Here is a 17,386-nt window from a genome sequence, read left to right as displayed (position 1 = left end):
GGTCGGTCTTCTTTAGGACTCAGTAGAGGGGGAATCCTCGTTCGGCGAGGCGTGAGATGAAGCGGCTCAGGGCCGTGAGGCATCCCGTGATGCACTGTACTCCCTTCAGGTTCAGGATTGGATCCATGCTGGTGGTGGCCAATATCTTCTCCAGATTAGCTTCGATGCCGCACTCGGAAACGATGAAGCCAAGCAGCATGCCCCTCGAGACCCCGAAAACGCATTTCTCGGGGTTGAGTTTGATGTGCTTGTTTCTTAGCCTCTCAGGCCAGCTCAAGGTCGGGGATGAACTGGTTGCCGAGATTGGATTTGACCACGATGTCGTCCATGTAGGGCTCAACGGTTTGCCCGATGAGGTCCCCAAAATATTTGAGCATACATCGCTGGTATGTAGCCCCCTCGTTTTTGAGGCCGAACGGCATCATGTTATAGCAAAAAGATCTGAAAGGGGTGATGAAAGAGGTTGCAAGCTGGTCGGATTCTTTCATCGCGATTTGATGGTAGCCGGAGTACGTGTCGAGTAAGCTGAGGGTTTTGCACCCCAAGGTTGAGTCGACAATCTGATCTATGCATGGCAAAGGAAAGGGATCCTTCGAGCACGCTTTGTTGAGACCTGTATAATCAACACACATTCGCCAATTCCCATTCATTTTTCATACAAGAACAGGGTTGGCTAACCACTCGGGGTGGTACACTTCTGTTGGCGCTAGAAATCGGCTGACCGAATCCCCAGCGTCGGACACACGACCTGGGAGAATCTGCTTAACTCTTGTTCGGGTGATCGCCTTGGTGCGGTTCGCGCGGCGTGCCAGCCAATCTGACCTGTTGATTGGCAAGGAAAAGAAACGTGTCAGATCCCAGAGGTTGCGATCGGCTAAGGTTCCAATCTCAAGATAGCTTATCAGCGAATCGGCCGATTTGCTGTAATAAAGAAATCGGCTATAATGCAGCCGACTACCGGGCGGCGTTAATAAAGAAGACTGCTGGAGTAATCTAAACAACGTTACAATAACAACACTAGGAACAGATCTAAATCGGCTATACGTAAAACGAGTAGATTGAATAACGAAGTACAGGAAAGCCGAAAGTTCCAAATCCTAGCTGGATAACTGGTGATAAAACTAGAACAACAGGTAAAACCTAGAATTCTAGTGAATATCGATAACTGGTGAATAAATCTAAACGAAATGACAGCGATGTGCCCGAAGTTAAAGCTTAGATGTTACTCAATAAACGGAACTTACAGAATCAGCCGGAGGTCAAGTCGATGCAGCCCAGCCAACTCGTACGAACTCGTGGAAAAGAAGAAAAGTATTGGCGAAGTCGCCTGCTTGAAAGTAAGTACGAGGAAATAGTAGTTTGTTGTATTGAGTTGATGATGATTACAGATCTACAAGGGTGACTATTTATAGCCTGTTACAAACGACTACCTATCTGACTAAAACTCTATCCCTAATTTTAAACAAAAAATGAATATTTTACAAGTACGACTCGTACTAGGTCGATTATTGCGCTCTTTATGGGCTGATTCCCTCTTCATCTTCATAAACCTCTTTAAGCCCATACCGGCCCAATCGCTCCAGCCTCCTAATCGGCCGATTCCTACCCACTCCATCGGCAAGGGACAGCCGATCAGGGCCCACATGTCGGGGGCTCTGACTACTCTGACCCTGGGGCCTAAGGTCGGGCGAGGCGGAGATCCTCCATCGGAGGGTCGGGCGCATCCGATCCCAGGACTCGGGGGTCGGGCGAGGCGGAGATCCTTTCTCGGAGGGTCAGGTGCATCCGATCCCAAGACTCCGGGGTCGGGCGAGGCGGAACTCCAAAGGTCAATCGGCCGATCCTCGACTGTAGCATCAATCGGCCGATTTCCAACCGTCACCCCTGTGTCTCGCCGCATCTTCTGATTTCTTCCTTCCTAACGCCGATTTTACACATGTCAAAATCTGGCGTCAACACATGCCCCCCAGTTTCGGAGTAAAACATAGTCTTTACTTTGAAATTCTTTTCAACTTCCCTTCCGAAACAAACGCATTGAAAATATCCTTCCGTTTCGTGGTCTCCAGCCTGATGATTGCAATCTTTTCGAAACGGGCGCCCACGACAACCACTCCTCCCGAAAAAATCGAAATGCCGGCGCAGTAAAAATTCCGCTTTTACCCCTTCTCAGACCATTTTTAAATATCAGCACGTCCCGCACTCCCCTTACGAGCTCACGTGTTCCTTCTTTAGCGCACGGGCCTTCTTGTTCCTCCGGTGCCTTCCTTAGCTTCTAGCTTTTTCCCCGGTGTCTCTTTCCATCCACATTTCCCCCTACTTCTCCAATGGCGGCACCTTCAGGCACTTCACCAACGCCCGAAGCTCCAGAGATGGCCCCACCGGTGGAGGTTCCAGCGGCAACGACAGTGACTCCATGGACGGGAGAAGGAACTCCATCAGCAGGAGTTGGGGCTTCAACCGAAATACCATTGGTGGCTTCATCATCTGCAGCTCCACCGGCGATCCCGCCAACTACGATGAGCTTCATCCCGGAGGTCATTATCGAAACTTTCCTTAACAGTAATGCATTTACTTTAGATCTATTCTTACTTCTGCACCCCCTTTTTCCTTTTTTAGGTGGTTAGGCATCAGATTACCATTCGCCTTACAGAAACTCCTGGCCTTATCTGCCTTGGTCCCATGGGAAACCCAGATCCAACCGACTTAATCAATTTGGAAACCCATAGGGTCCCTTTTAAGCAATCAACTATGGACCTAGATCATTGGTCGGGTACCTTCAGGTCATGGCCGAATGAAACCCCCGGCTGGAGAGAATGGTACCAGCGGATAGCCGCTTCTAAGAGGGTCCAATGGGATGAGCGCAAAATCGGCCAGTGCATCGATCTATCTTTGTCCCAAATGGAAAGGAACGAGCCATTAGTGATAGCAGCCTCTTACTTCTGGTCCGATGCTCTCAATGCATTCCTCTTCAGACACGGACCTATGACTCCCACTTTGGCCAATGTGGTCCTGTTGACCGGCCTAGACATTTCTTCTCCAGACACTCCTTTTCGCCTTTTGGCCACGACATCCCATCGGCTGGACACAAAGGAAATCAGCAAATGGAAGGGATTCATCAGATGCAACAAAAGGGTCGAATCAGTCGAGAACAGAGAGCACACGGCCTTCCTGATGATGTGGCTAGAGAAACATTTTTTCTGTGGGAGAGCAGCCGGTCCATCCACCAACACGCAGGCTCTAGCCGAGCTGTTATCGACAGAGGCCTCCGTTCCTCTTGGAAAACACCTACTGCGAGCAGCCTATCACATGCTGCACCAAATCGGCATTAAACTATCCCAAGGGGAGCCGATTGGAAACCCTGGTGGACCTTGGTGGTTTATCAACTTGTGGCTTAATATGTATATGAGCAAGATTTCTCAGCAGCGAGTGGAGCACATGACATTCCCCAACATCGAATCGGCAGAAAATCCCACCGTCCGACGCCGATGTACGTCCTTCAGCGAAGCAGCATCGGCCTTTTCCGGTTGCCCATATTCTGTTACCAAGGTGGTCGAATACTTCAGGTGCTTTTATAACGGCTTCAGTGAAGACGCAACCAGTTGGTTCCCTTATCAGAGGGATGACCCGATCTTTCAGCTCCCTTCTTGTTTTGACTCAACCAACGGCCGATTTGATGAAGACCTTACAGATGAATTGATCAAACCGGGGATCTTACCGGCAAACTTTTTCTCGGGGAAAGATGCCCCTACTTATGAGTTATACAACCCTTCCGTCGCAACATGGCAATTCGGCATGGGTCAATTGCTGATTTATGCATACTTCGCCGGCCGAGCAAAGTTCAGAGATGAACTCACCAAGGGTCCTGACTATAATCGGCTGCGAGATCGGATTCCAGACTCCAGTACCATAGATCTGAATGGTTGTATAGTAGCCCCTTTCGCTGTTCAGCAATTTAAGCTATGGTGGGCCGAATGGAAACAGTTCCTCTTCTGCACCTCTGCATCAGTATACTGCAATCTCCTGGATCCAGCCAACATCGATCCGAACGCCGAGGTATTCTTCTTTTGCTCAGCCGATTCTCATTTTCCCTTATTTTAACACATATATACTGACTCTTGCTGTTGATCCAGTCTGAAAGCCACGCTCCCCCAAAACGTAGCCAGAGTGGTCGACCGATAGAGGACCGTTATCCATACACCACATTCCCCCTCATCAGTTATCATGCCCCTTCTGTGGACGTCATCGTCGCTCGAGCGAAACAGGCGCAGAAGAAAATTATCAAGAAGACCAGTCGCCGAGTGCGTGCTCGTACAAAATCAGCCGATCCACCCATGATTACATTGGCCGAAACTTCAACCGTGCCGACCCTTCCGACTGCTGAAGAGGTAGACATTCAAGTTGCCACAGAAGCCGGAGCAGCCTCCGCATCATTATTGGTGGAGGCTATGCAGGTAAACTCACTGTCCATTCTTCCCGATTGCTATTTCCATACTGACTCCTCTTATATTAGGCTGCACAGACTACCCTTGTGAACCCTCAGCAATCGGCAGTAACCCAAGCAGCTAATGAGATGCCAGCGCCCCCTGCTACTGAGGTATACGATTCTTCAACCCGATCTTCTAGTATTTGGGTAACGCTCTTACTAACTTTTGACACAGGTTACTGGTACGCTAAGAGCATTGCCTGATCAACCATTGGCCACCCTTCAAGAAGCTGCAGGCAATCCTCGTAATAAATCCTTAACACATCATCCTTGCATTCGGACCTTCCTGTTAATTGGTCCACGATAAGCATGGAATCCCCCAAAATCTTGACAGCAACGGCCTTGACTTCCCTCAATAATTGTAACCCCTTCAACACAGCTCGGTACTCTACTTGATTGTTAGTGGCGGATGCTTCTATCGGCAGAGAGAAATCATAGCTTGCCCCCCGAGGCGATATGAGGATGATGCCGATTCCTGATCCGACCCCACATGACGAACCATCAAAGTATAAGGTCCACGGCACTAGTTCCATGAAGGTAGCCTCTGGTCCGCAGTGCTGGGCAACGAAATCGGCCATGACCTGACCCTTGACGGCCTTTGCCGATTCATATCGAAGATCAAATTCCGATAAAGCCAAGATCCATTTTCTGATTCGTCCTTTCAAAATCGGCAATGACAGCATGTATTTTACCACGTTGTTTTTGCATACGACTACACACTCTGCCGATACCAAATAGTGCCTGAGTTTGGTGCATGAGAAGTAAAGGCATAGGCATAGCCGCTCTACTTGGGGATACCTTGTTTCGGTGTCTAGAAGTCTTCTACTGACATAATATATTACCCGTTCCTTTCCCTCAAACTCCTGGACCAGAGCTGACCCGATAGCTCGTTCATCGGCAGATAAATATAGTTTAAACGGCTTACCAGTTTGAGGTGGGACCAATACTGGTGGTGAGACCAAGTACTGCTTGATATCTTCTAGTGCCTTGCGTTGCTCTTCTCCCCATACGAACTCTTGGTCGGGCTTCAACTTTAACAATGGTGTGAAGTCTTGGATACGCCCGGACAGATTAGATATGAATCTTCTGATGAAATTCACCTTGTCGATTAGGGATTGCAACTCAGTCTTATTTTGCGGGGCCACGACTTTATTGATGACCGCTATGGTCTTCCGGTTGATTTCTATCCCCCGCTCATGAACCATGAATCCTAAGAATTGTCCGGCGGATACACCGAAGGCACACTTATTTGGGTTCATCTTCAGCCCATGTTTCTTCGTGCATTCCAGTACCTGCCGCAAATCGGCTAGATGCTCCTGGTGTCCTTTTGATTTGACTACGACATCGTCGATGTAAATTTCCACCAGTATGCCGATAAGTTTGTGAAATATGTAATTCATGGCTTGCTGATACGTAGCGCCGGCATTTTTCAAACCGAAAGTCATTACCACCCACTCGAATAAACCAAGGTGACCTGGGCATCTGAAGGCTGTTTTGGATATGTCTTCTTCGGCCATTAGTATCTGATTATATCCAGCGTTTCCATCCATGAAACTAATAACTTTGTGTCCCGCGGCGGCATCTATCAGCACATCGGCCGTCAGCATTGGGTATCCGTCCATCGGCGTGGCCTGATTGAGATTCCTGAAACCAACACATACGCGAGCTTTCCGTTCTTCTTGTATACGGGTACAATGTTGGAGATTCATTCGGCGTAACGGCATTGTCGAATAAATTTTGCCTCGATTAGCCTCGTTATTTCGGCCTTTATATCAGGTAGAATTTTTGGATTACACCGCCGTGCAGGTTGCTGATATGGCCAATATCCCGGTTTTATGGGTAACCGATGTTCGACGATAGATCGGTCTAATCCGGGCATCTCGTGGTATTCCCAAGCAAAGCAATCCTTAAACTCTCTTAATAAATTTGTCAACTTACATTTGTATTCCGGATCCAAATTTGCACTAATATATGTCGGCCTTGGCTTGGAGCCATCGTCTAAATCTATCATTTCTAATGAATCGGCCGACGTGAACCCGTGTCCCAGCTTTCCATCTTCCCGAGCGAACTGATCCATTTAGTCTGAATCTTCGGAGCTGACTGCTCGGATCGGCTGTAGGCCAAAATCGGACACCTTCAGGAAATCAGTGTCCCATATTCTCCCGGATATGCACTTGACGTTCTCGCAGCTCCATTGCTGTGTATCGGCCGCCGCGACGCTGTATGCGGAATCGGCGGTGACCACCTCGATGTTGTCACCGACCCATTGTACGAGGCATTGGTGCATCGTAGAGGGGATACAGCAATTTGCATGTATCCAATCTCGGTCGAGTAGCATGTTGTAGGAACCTTTGCCATTAATAATAAAGAAAGTAGTAGGAAGGGTCTTACTGCCGATGGTGAGGTCGACGCAGAGTGCGCCGCGGGCGGGGGGTACGTTGCCTTCGAAGTCCTTGAGCATCATATCTGTCCTGGTCAGGTCGTCATCACTCTTCCCTAGCTTCCGAAACATGGCGTATGGCATGATGTTAACCGCAGCTCCTCCGTCTACTAGTAATCTGGTGATGGGTCGGCCGTTGACATGCCCCTTGAGGAACAATGCCTTTAGGTGTTGTCGTCTGTCATCTTCGAGCTTCTCAAATGTGGCTGTCATTGGCTCCAAAGCCAATTGTGCCATCTGCTCTTCTATTGCCAACATGTTCTGTCGGTCGGCAGGAGTCATGAATTCCATCAGCAGTATGAAAACCATGTTGATGTCGGTTGCCGATTTGTCGTCCCCCCTGTCGTTTCTTTTGGGGCACCAGATCTGAGACTTGCCGATTCTCTCGTCCGCCATATGTCGTTGCTCTTCTTCCTGTTGTTCCCACTGGCGGATATGTTGGATTCTTCGTTTTTGAGATTTGGTCAATCCATCAGGGCACCACCTGGGGTTCACTGGTTTGGTCCATGGCCTGGCGCGTTCCCATTCTGGTTCACGTCCTAAGGGGTTCTCGTCTGATACCCGAGCATCGGCCATCTGTTCAAGTCGATCGTGCACGCTGACCTTGTTTTCTGGTTGGTTGTGTCGATCGAATCTGCCCCCCGGCCTATCGCTTCGCTCGCGCCTGTCTTCCGACCGGTCATATCGGTCACTTCTGCCCCCCAGCCGATCACGCACTGGAGGGCGTTGGTCTTCTTGTTCGCGCCAGTTCCTACTGATCGGCTCCGGCCTTCCTTCTCTGGAGCGAGATCTCCTGAATGGCCGATTATTACGATACGGGCCGTTGCACTCAGGGCAATTATCGGCCGATGGCAACCTAAGGTTGCTTTCCCAGCAGTGAATGAAGAATGGGCATCGCCAGTGATCTTCATGCCGCCGCATTGCCTCTTCCCGGGATTTTGAGCATTCCTATTGCCGTTGATATTTGTTAAGCTAAACTTTGGAAGTGACACGCCTGCGCGGTTCTCCTGATCCGTCGTATTCATCCTCCATCCGCCGTTTCCCCTTGACGTCTTCGGGCGTCGCTTGATTTCTGGGGTCCACGGCGCCGCTTTTCTTAGCCGATTTGGACGTCAGCACCTTGGTTTGGAGCAAATTCTTCCCTGTGTCAACCATGTTGGTGGGGAAGGGGTGCTGGTCAATCTTCATCGGCTTGGCCAGCTTTGTTGGGATTTCAAAATTTGAGCCTGCCTTGTTCGATGGCCGACTGTATCTGCTGTCGGAAGATTTTGCATTCATTTGTATCGTGGGAGGTGGCGTTATACCACTTGCAATATTTCATCTTCTTCAGCTGTTCGGCCGACGGGATCGTCTGGTATGGTGAAAGTTTGATCTGTCCTTCTTGGAGAAGAAGATCGAAAATTGTATCGCCCTTTGATGTGTCAAATCCGAATGTTTCCGGCTCCTTTTTTCCGAATGGACACGATATCGGCTTTTTCCCTTTAATCCATTCCGCCAGGACGATCTCTGTTTCTTCTTCGGATTCAACTTCCTCTAAGTATACCACCTTCTTCTGGAAGTTCCTTCGTGGATCAAAGGGGCATACTTCCTGACCAGACAATCGGTGGACAATTTGGCTTAAGCTCTCAAACTCTTGCGAAGCGTATTTCTCTTTGATATGAGGCAGGAGACCCTGGAAGGCTATGTCGGCCAGTTGTGCATCAGTCAGGGCTAGGGAGTAGCACTTGTTCCTAATCTCCCTGAACCTCTGCACATACGAGGATATCGGTTCGTCACTTCTCTGTCTGAGGCTGGTTAAATCAGAAAGCTTCATCTCATGTATCCCTGCATAGAAGTATTTATGAAACTGTCTTTCAGATCAGCCCACGTAATTATCGAGTTGGGTGGTAGTGTAGTGAACCATTGGAAGGCCGACCCAGACAGAGATGACGAGAAAAGGCGCAACCGTAGAGCATCCTGTGCCGCTGCCTCCCCGCATTGGATGATGAATCTGTTCACGTGTTCCACAGTTGAGGTGTCATCCAGCCCCGAAAACTTGGTGAAATCGAGAACTTTGTACCGATGAGGAAACAGCAGTAAGTCATAGGTAGGCGGGTACGGTGTCTTGTATGTGTAGGTTTGCATCTTTGGCTTTAAACCAAATTGCTCTTGGATTACTTCCGCGATGCGTGCCGTCCAGTCTGGTTGTTGTTGATGGACTATCGGCTGGGGAACCGGCACGTGTTGGTACACTGGCGGCGGGATGACCAGGTGATGGGCAAAAGCGTGTGGTGTCTGATGTGTCGTAGCCGGCTGCGTAGTCGGGGTCGGCTGTCTAAATGAATCGGCCGCTTCGTCATACAGTATGAGTGGCGCAACGCTCCGAAGTATTTCTGTTGCTTCTGCCCCCCTGCTCATCTCTGGCGCAACGGGCTGATACTGTGGCATCATCGGCCTAACGGCCGATTGGAAAGATGCCTAGAGTTGAGGATTTCCATGGCTAGCCGATTGATCCTGGACGGCCGTTACTGATGGTGCCCCCCAAGGCACTAAATTCAAAGGAGGAAACTGCGTGGAGGACAACTGAACGGGATGCGGGCGGAGATATGGCGCGCCGTTAGGCCCCAGAGGGATCGATGATGAGGAAGCGCTAGGACCTCCAATTGGAATTTGGATCGGCTGAGGAGCCGAATAAGGTACACTTGAAAAACTCCTGGTCGGGGCCGTAATAGGTGGGGCATACGCCGGCCCCTGGTACCCTTGGGACACGCCGTTGGCCAAGGAGCTGATGACGGCATTGTATACCGTATTAGAAATCACCGGGGATTGATCAATGACAGGTTGATAAACAGATTGTTGAACCATCTTGGACATCTTGCCCGAGTCCTCGGCGATTGTGATCTCGCGGGGAGCCGGAAACGGAGTCTTTTTGACGGTTTCCCCGCTCCTGGTACGACTGAAGGATTGCAGACACGTCTTCCGGTAGTATGCCATCTGTTTCTCCAATTCTTCCTTCTGGACGTCCCTGAGGTCTGCTTCCGTCACTTCGATGATGTTGTCTTCCGAGACTTCAGCAGCTTTTGACATAGTGGCGGTTGTATTGGTCCCACCGAGCGTGCCAAAAGTGTGTTGGCGCTAGAAATCGGCTGACCGAATCCCCAGCGTCGGACACACGACCCGGGAGAATCTGCTTAACTCCTGTTCGGGTGATCGCCCTGGTGCGGTTCGCACGGCGTGCCAGCCAATCTGACCTATTGATTGGCAAGGAAAAGAAACGTGTCAGATCCCAGAGGTTGCGATCGGCTAAGGTTCCGATCTCGAGATAGCTTATCAGCGAATCGGCCGATTTGCTATAATAAAGAAATCGGTTATAATGCAGCCGACTACCGGGCAGCGTTAATAAAGAAGATTGTTGGAGTAATCTAAACAACGTTACAATAACAACACTAGGAACAGATCTAAATCGGCTATACGTAAAATGAGTAGATTGAATAACGAAGTACAGGAAAGCCAAAAGTTCCAATTCCTAGCTGGATAACTGGTGATAAAACTAGAACAACAGGTAAAACCTAGAATTCTAGTGAATATCGATAACTGGTGAATAAATCTAAACGAAATGATAGCAATGCGCCCGAAGTTAAAGCTTAGATGTTACTCGATAAACGGAACTTACAGAATCAGCCGGAGGTCAAGTCGATGCAGCCCAGCCAACTCGTACGAACTCGTGGAAAAGAAGAAAAGTATTGGCGAAGTCGCCTGCTTAAAAGTAAGTACGAGGAAATAGTAGTTTGTTGTATTGAGTTGATGATGATTACAGATCTACAAGGGTGACTATTTATAGCCTGTTACAAACGACTTCTTATCCGACTAGAACTCTATCTCTAATTTTAAACAAAAAATGAATATTTTACAAGTACGACTCGTAGTAGGTCGATTATCGTGCTCTTTATGGGCTGATTCCCTCTTCATCTTCATAATCCTCTTTAAGCCCATACCGGCCCAATCGCTCCAGCCTCCTAATCGGCCGATTCCTACCCACTCCATCGGCAAGGGACAGCCGATCAGGACCCACATGTCGGGGGCTCTAACTACTCCGACCCTGGGGCCTAAGGTCGGGCGAGGCGGAGATCCTCCCTCGGAGGGTCGGGCGCATCCGATCCCAGGACTTAGGGGTCGGGCGAGGCGGAGATCCTTCCTCGAAGGGTCGGGCGCATCCGATCCCACGACTCAGGGGTCGGGCGAGGCGGAACTCCAAAGGTCAATCGGCCGATCCTCGACTGTAGCATCAATCGGCCGATTTCCAACCGCCACCCCTGTGTCTCGCCGCATCTTCTGATTTCTTCCTTCTCTAACGCCGATTTTACACGTGTCAAAATCTGGCGTCAACAACTTCCTTGATGAATCTGGTTGACAAAAGTTTCTGAAGCTCCTCGCCGATGGCCTGCGCCTCTCCTCGTCGAAGCGGCGCAGTCTTTGTTTCATTGGCTTGGATCCGGCCTTGATGTTCAAGGAGTGCTCGGCGATTTTCCTCAGGATGCCTGGCATATCCAAGGGTTTCCACGCAAAAACATCGTTGTTTGCACGGAGGAAGTCGACGAGCGCGCTTTCCTATTTGGGGGATAGGGTAGCGCCTATCCGCATTGTCCTGCCATCAGAGCAGTCGGGGTTGACGGGGACCTCCTTCACGCCTTCCGTAGCTTCGAAAGAGCTAGAAGACCGTTTGGAGTCGGGCGAGTCCTTGGCACCCTCCGCAAGCTGGACCGCGTGGTCCTCTGAGGAAGTGATGGCTGAGGCGTATTCACAGCACTCAACGTCACACTCATACGCCTTCTGGAAAGATGTGTCGACTATGATGACCCCGTTGGGTCCCGGCAGCTTGAGCTTGAGGTAGGTGTAGTTGGGGATGGCCATGAACTTGGCGTAGCATGGTCGTCCCAGGATGGCATGGTAGGTTCCGCAGAAACCTACTACCTCGAAAGTGAGGGTCTCCTTCCTAAAGTTGGAAGGAGTCCCGAAGGTGATGGGCAAGTCAATTTGCCCGAGGGGCATTGCCCGTTTTCCCAGCACGATGCCGTGGAAAGGTGCCTCGCTGGGGCGGAGACGGGATCGGTCAATCCCCATGGCGTCGAGAGTCTCGGCGTAAAGGATGTTGAGGCCACTGCCTCTATCCATCAGCACCTTGGTGAGGCGCTTTGTGCCGATGATGGGATCAAGGACGAGGGGGTAGCGCCCCGGTTGCGGGATGCGTTTTGGGTGGTCAGAATGATCAAAGGTTATGGCAGACCTTGACCAGTTGAGGAAAGTCGGGGTAGCAGGGTCGGTCGCGTAGACTTCACAGCGTTCGAGCTTCCGGCGGTGCTTGGAGTCGTAGGCTGCCAGCCCACCAAAAATCATGAAGCAGCCGTCCACGTTGGGGAAGCCGTCTTCCTTCTCTCCGGCGTCCTTCCTCTCCTCCTCGGGCTTCCTTCTCCGGTCACCCTTTATGGGGTTGCCTACAAAGAACCTCTTCATGAGGTTGCAGTCTTTGTATGCATGGTTGACCGGGAACTCGTGGTTCGGGCACGGTCCCTCAAGCAGCTTGTCAAAGAAGCCGGGGGTGCCCTCGAGGGGCGGCTGTCCCCTCTTGCGCTCGGCAACGGCCACGAGGGGATCCTCGCGCCGCTGCTTGTTCTTCTTCTTCCGGCGGTTGGAGGTGCCTTCGTCGGCGTCCTCCTCCAGCTTCGCCTTGCCCTTGGAGCGATCGAAGATCGCCCCGATGGCCTCCTCGCCGGAGGCGAAGTTGGTGGCGATGTTGAGGAGCTCATCGGTGGTCCGTGGGCCCATACGTCCCAGTTCGTGGACCAGGGACCTACAGGAGGTCCCAACCAAGAAGGCCCCGATGATGTCGGCATCGGCGACGTTGGAGAGCTCGGTGCGCTTCCTGGAGAAGCATTGGATGTACTCTCAGAGAGTCTCATCCGACCCCTGGCGGCAGCTTCGGAGGTCCCAGGAGTTTCCAAGGCGCATGTATGTGCCCTGGAAGTTCCCCACGAAGATGTCCTTCAGGTCGTTCCAGTTACGGATTCGGCCTGAGGGAAGGTTTTCTAGCCAGGCTCGCACGGAGTCGGCTAGGAAAAGAGGGAGGTTGCGGATGATGAACAGGTCGTCATCCGCCCTACTTGCGTGGTAAGCGAGCTAGTAGTCGCTGAGCCAAAGTCCGGGGTTTGTTTCCCCGGAGTACTTGGTAACGTTGGTGGGCTGCCTGAAGCGCGTTGGGAACAGTGCGTTGAGGATCCGCGTGGAGAAAGCCTTGGGCCCCGCTAGGTCGGGGCTCGAGCTCCGATCTTTTCCACTGTCGTAGCGGCCACCACGGCGCACGTGCTAGCCACGGTCGGCTCCATACTCCCTGCCCACACGGGGGCGTCTCTGCGCATCCAAGGTGTCACGTGCATCACGGATGGGACCGATGCGTTGGTGGGCAGATAGGGCTCCGCCGCCCGCACGCGGTGGAGTCCGTCGATCGGACGAGGCCCAGTTCCCCCCGCGGGAGGAAGGTTGATGGGCAGACCCTCCATGCCTCTCGTGAGGCGTGGAGGGTGTGACCCTGCTGGCGTCATGTCCGCTTCGCCGAGACGCGGAGCTCTGCACCTGCTGGACTGCCGCACACTCAAGTAGGTTGCGCACCTCCTGGTGGGCCTGTCGCTCCTCGGGCGTTGCGGCTCAGGGAGTCGTCGGAGTAGGGCTGCCGCGGCAGCGATGTTCTAGCTGGCGCGTGCAAAGAGTTGGGGACGATCCTCATCCTCACAGATGCGCCGGTGGATGTCGCGGGCCCAATGGCGCGCCCCGTCCTCGTTGCGGTGGTGCTCGTTCTCCTGCTCGGGCACCGCACATTCCTCCGGCAGTCGGGGCACTGTAGCCGTGTAAGTGGCAAGAGGCGGCCGACCACTGTAGCCATATGTTCTGACAGGGCGGTGCGGTTGATGTGCAGTTCTTGCCAGGCTACGCAGGAAACCAGGCGGTTTGCCCTCCTTCGTTAGACAGCATAGGCGATGAGTGCCCTATGACAGGTGTCGCAGAGGGATAAGGCGGTGCAGTCGTAGTCCTGTGCTGTCGTGGCAGCGATGTGCAGCTCACCATTCTGACAGGTCACATCGAAGAATGCGGGTGCCTCTCCATGTGTCAGAACCGTATCCTGGAGCGTGTGCATCCCATCGGTTATGTTTTGGCGAGATCAGAGGACCCACAAGACCTGTGCCTCTGTTTGATGACCTGCACATGCCTTCGGGTGAGGCGAAGTCTTGCCTCGAGGGGTCGGGCGTGTCCGACTCCTCGCGCCCGAGGTTGGGCGAGGCGGAAACTTGCTTCGAGGGGTTGGGCGCATCCGACCCCTCGCACCTGGGGTCGGGCGGGGCGGAAATTTGCTTCGAGGGGTCGGGCACGTCCGACCCCTAGCGCCCGGGATCGGGCGAGGCGGAGCGAGGTATCTCCGGGGTGTGTTTTGGTCGATGGAGATTACGGGTGCCGAGGGTGGGCCCTGGCCCTTATGATTGTTGATTAGGGAGCGTAAGGAGGCCGTTAATATTTCTCCCCGAGAATTACCATTATACTGCTTTGTACAGTACTCAAATAGTGCTAATGTACTGTTGACGTGAACCATCACTGAAAAGCCTACACAATAAACTGCAAGAACCCTAAACGTGAGCCTTCTCAAGCAGATAGGACTCGACACTGAGCCCTACGTCCCTACACCTGTAAAACCTATATCTAACCTTTTTCAGGATGATTGAACATGATGGGGTACTAAACACATGGGGGCATAGTGCATCTCCATCTCAACACTCCTTATATGGACCTCCCTCTTCCGTATCCTTCCACACCACTAACTAGGAGGAAGAACAATGGCATCCGTAAGAGGGAGAGGTCGTGGGAGGAAGGGAAGAGGAGGGGATGCTCCTATTCCCACCATCACTTGGCCAGGTTCTTTTGGCCCAACGAAGTATGAGGCACCCCTTGACGACTTTCCTCTATATGATAGGGCTAACTACGCCCCTCCAAATTGTCTTAGGCCTTATACCGACCGCCATAATGCGTGGCCAATGTGTCACCGTGGCGTGGCTTGCATCGGTGCCCGTATGGCTTGGTGAGTCAAGTTATTACTTACTTACTCTTGCTAAGCTTTTCATGCTACAAACTAACATCACGTTCAGTCTTATGTCGATGAAGGAAACTGCCGCTATGCGAAGTGCGGAGGATCTGCAATCCGAAGTTGATGCAAATCCTTGGACGGTTAACATCGCAGGTGACTTAATTTGTACCGATCTATGGTGCAAGTGCCCCTACCACCACAACAAGGATCGCCCACCGTCTCTGCCTTCCTCTAGGGGTGCTGGCTACTATGAGGTTGGGCCCTCCCAGCTCTCGCAAAGCCAGTTCTACTAAAAAGTAGAGATGGCTCTATCTCCGGCTATTTTAATTACCTAAGGCATGTTAGGTTTAGCAACGGCACATATTTAGGATAGCATCCGTGCCGTACATGTCACTACAATCTATAATTTGTTCAATTTAGAGTCGTTGGTGTTCATATGTTATGCACTAATTTCGTTTTTATATGTTATAATTTCGCTGGAAACAACTATGTATTTAATGGTCGGGAGTTAATTCAATTTTAATTATTTCCTCGAAGCGCTCTATCTCTCTCAAATTAGGAAGTTTCATATTGCAACTAATAGTGACATATTCGATTATTTAGTGCTTGCAATGTAACTTTATATTTTTTTTAATTCAGAGAAAAATTTACACGAAAATAAAATAATAAAAAAATATTCAAAAAAATAATAAAAAAACTCGAAATTATAGCCATTTCAACCGGCTATAGCTGGCTCCACCATCTGCCACCGGCGGAATCGTGGGAGGGGGTAGCTAACGGCGGTAGCTACCCCGTCCGCTGCCACATCACCCAACCACCGTTCGAACTGGCGGTAACTTCCTTTTATTTATTTTACCTACTACCGTTTCAACTGGCGGTAGGTCTATTTCTGCAAATTTTTGGATCGGCTATTCATTTCTGCAAAATCGTAAAAGAAAAAAATAAAAAAATAAAAAAAATTCCGACTAATTTGGTTGGGTGAGTGTTCGATTTCTTGAAGAGTCAAGGACGAAGCCCACGAACGGCCCATGAAGGTGATGCAGTAAGAAGCGACGTGGCCAGCTTCTGTTCGTGAACAGTGACCTGATGTCTCCATTGGCCAGGGAATTCTTGGGGCCTATGAGATTACACGTCTCCGTTGGCCAGGGAATTCTTGGGGCCTATGAGATTACATATGTAGTTGATCGATGAAGTCAGTGTGTATTAAAAACAAGCTACAAGGTAGCCTTATCTGATCAGTATATTGTAACTGTGAGGGGCAACATGCATGTTTGATCAACTCTATGCATTATCATATGTCTTATAAACTTAATAAATATGCGTTTCTTTATTTTTAGAAAAATTATTTGTGCCACTTCCAATGCATTTGTCTAAAGAAAAAATATTGATCTGACTTGATCCATCTTAAGATTCTCTGTCTTTTATAGCAAGGTAAATGTACCCTTACGAGATGACAGTTTTGATGGTTGCAGAGAAATAAAGTGAGTAGCAATGAAAAGAACTCTAGTTACAGACAGGGTAATTTTTTTAAAAAAAACGTGGTTTTCAAAAAAATTACAAATTTAAGCGAGTCTGTAAGAAACTAGAAATTGACGACGCCCCTTTTAAGCGAGTGTATCAAAAGGCTCCACATTCAGCTGTATCTTTTCAATCAAAAGTTCAAACCTACACATTTAGATTTTTTTATCCATCCATTGATTTTTGTATTCTTTTCACATAACTAAAAAACCTATGGTTTCTTTTCATTCGCCATCAGCATGCATGTTGATCATCTATACTGACTTCGTCAATCTCAAGATCTGGTGCCCTTGTCTCTAGAACGTGTACGGACAGCCTAGTCTCTTCTTGCCAATGTGTATGTATGTGAGCAATTACATTTTATGGTTTGGGAGTCATTTCTTGGCAAAGACAACACTAGCCAAGCGACGCTGGAGATGGTTATGATTCGCGTTTATATGCCCACAAAATTTTCCCATGGAATATGAGGATATTTTTCCCACTATCCCAAACACGAAATGAACAAGACAAAAACTAAACCAAAGGTGTTGAAGAACTGAGACTTCGACTGGTAGATTAGAACTTTCGACTTCGACTGCTAGATTGGATCTTTCGATTTTTGGAGCACTTGGAACTCTCGGACTGATTCCGGAACTATTTTGGAAAAGAAAATCCACAGACTATTTCACTACATATTTTTGCGTGTATATCCGGGGCACATAAATGTTTGGCCGCCAAGGGCATAAAGGACTTTTCGAATTAGTTTACTAGCAATAAAGAGCATCACATCAACATAAGGATGAGTTTGACCAAACAAAAGTAAGGGATCAAATTAACAGATCTTAGAGTTAAGGGATGAAAT

The sequence above is a fragment of the Setaria italica genome, chromosome II, assembly GCF_000263155.2.
Source record: "Setaria italica strain Yugu1 chromosome II, Setaria_italica_v2.0, whole genome shotgun sequence".
NCBI lineage: Eukaryota > Viridiplantae > Streptophyta > Magnoliopsida > Poales > Poaceae > Setaria > Setaria italica.
Note: the sequence above shows the minus strand (reverse complement) of the source record.